General features: G+C 53.3%; 1 pseudogene; it reads right to left on the bottom strand.

Annotated features, from left to right (window-relative positions):
• Positions 1–847: 847 nt before the first annotated feature.
• On the bottom strand, positions 848–1412 carry LOC119360545 (annotated as a pseudogene).
• Positions 1413–2090: the final 678 nt, after the last annotated feature.

Below are 2090 nucleotides of genomic sequence, written 5' to 3'. Positions count from 1 at the left end.
GGCTTGCGACCCGAAGTCGTGGTCCTCTACTTACTTGCACAACGGCTTGCAACCCGAAGTCGTTGTCGACAATGTCACGGCCAACACCATCGTTCGGGCGCTGTCAAACTGGGGTCGCATGATCCTAAGACCGGTGGTGCGCAGTATTGTGACTACCCGGACCGGGAGCTGTCACCGATGGTGAGCAGAAATGCAACATGGGGCGAGGATGGTGGCACTACTCGAGTGGCACCATACTATGCTACAATTGGTGTGGCATCCTGCTACAATCAGCGCCACATTTTGCTACAACGCACAAGCCGACGTCAACTTTTTGCTACAACGCACAAGCCGATGTCAACTTTTTGCTACAACTGGCGGCACACCTGCCACAACCGGCATCATGTTTTGCTATAATCGGCGTCGCATACCGGCATCACATCTTGTTACAACTGACAATGAGTTTTGCTACAACCAACTTTGCACCAGCCATCCATCATGGGGTTGCTGCGACCCATGCACGACAACCCTACAACAACCACCGGAAATTCTACGGCAGGCACCATCGAAAGTTGGAGTATGTGACAAGTAGGGGATGCATCAGAATTTGAAAAGTCATGTTGAGTAGAATAAACAACAAAAATACATTATGGCAATGTCCTCGGAATGCTAGATATATTACAAAAAAAAGAGTGCAATTATTGTACATAGGCATTATATGAGGCAAAGCGCACGAGGTGCTTCAAGAATATATGTATGTCAAGCAAAGCAGGAAATGCTGCACACTTGTGGGTGCAGAGGGAAGCATATATAATATAACCGGTCCTTATGGTCGCCTTGTGGTAGGAGGTACATCATATGGATGTCACTATTTCCCTCGTAAACCTGCTCTACCATCGAAACGTTTCTTCGGCCTTAGCTGAAGAAGAAAAAGAATATGTTAGGAGGTAGGACGTTATTGGCAACAAAAACTAGTACTACTAGCTAATATGAGGAGAGAAAAGTACATACGTCATTGGTGTGGCCGCACTTCTTTTTGCGGCAGTTGGTAGCCCCGGAGAAAGGCGTCCATAGCACCTGTATATGAATCAATGGGATGCGGCCGGAGAAAACTTAATTAGGGCGGAGAGATGAAAAAAATCAAGCACCTATAGGCGTGTCTGTGTAGTATGTATGTATATATGTACGTACTTGCGGCAGATCATCTTGTTCTCGTTGTAGCGGAGCGCGAGCGCTAGGAGGGTGGGGTTGATGTGGGGGTACCAGCTTCGTTGCCGGAAGCCGCCGCGGAGGCCGAGCACGTGGTGCAGCGTCGACTCCTTGCCGATGCCGTAGTCGGCCAGCGTCCGGCCGTCCTCCTCGTCATCTAGCTGCTTCCCGGCGGTATCGATCGGCTCGTGCTGCCGCACCGCAAGCTCTATGAAGCCATGCATGCAGTCCTACCTTGCCCGGCGCCGGGGTGACCCGCGTGAAGGTGGACCTTTTCAACATCGTGGAGTATGTGCGCGCCGACCACGGCGACCGCGTGGCGCTCGCCAAGGCCTCCTACGCGGGTCCTTCGCACTCCATCGGCGGCAACTTCGCCGGCACGGGCATCATCGCGATCATGCAGCAGTGCAACGAATTCTTGTTCCTCAGGACGCGCGGCAGGTGTCCATGGCGCGCGGCGGCCGGCGGCGACGAGTTGTGGTTTGATGACCCCCATGGGCGTCTACTGGCTTCAGGGCGTGCCCATGGGCAACTGCTCGTACAACAGCCAACTAACTGGTGCGCCTCCCCTGACCACACGCTGCCCTGCCTCTTCAATGTTAGACTTGTAGACTTGTACGTATTGTAAACTCTGTATAATTGTATCTGTACCCGATGAGATACCCCTTGTTATATATATGTTATTGTGGCCGACCCTTAGAGGTGTCGAAGCCCATAACCCCAAAACCCTTTGTCTATCATGGTAACAGATGCGATCTAGCGATCCTGACCTAGCCATGTCGTCTTCCGCTGCTTCCTCCGAGGCTGCCGCCGCCGCTACCCTCTCCGGCGCGGCCACCCTCGCTGCCCTCTCCGGCGCGGCGACTATGTCCGCCGCCACCACCTTGCTCGCCGAACCCTAT

This window comes from Triticum dicoccoides, chromosome 2B (genome assembly GCF_002162155.2).
Source record: "Triticum dicoccoides isolate Atlit2015 ecotype Zavitan chromosome 2B, WEW_v2.0, whole genome shotgun sequence".
Taxonomy (NCBI): Eukaryota; Viridiplantae; Streptophyta; class Magnoliopsida; order Poales; family Poaceae; genus Triticum; species Triticum dicoccoides.
This window is presented reverse-complemented; position numbering and strand designations above follow the sequence as displayed.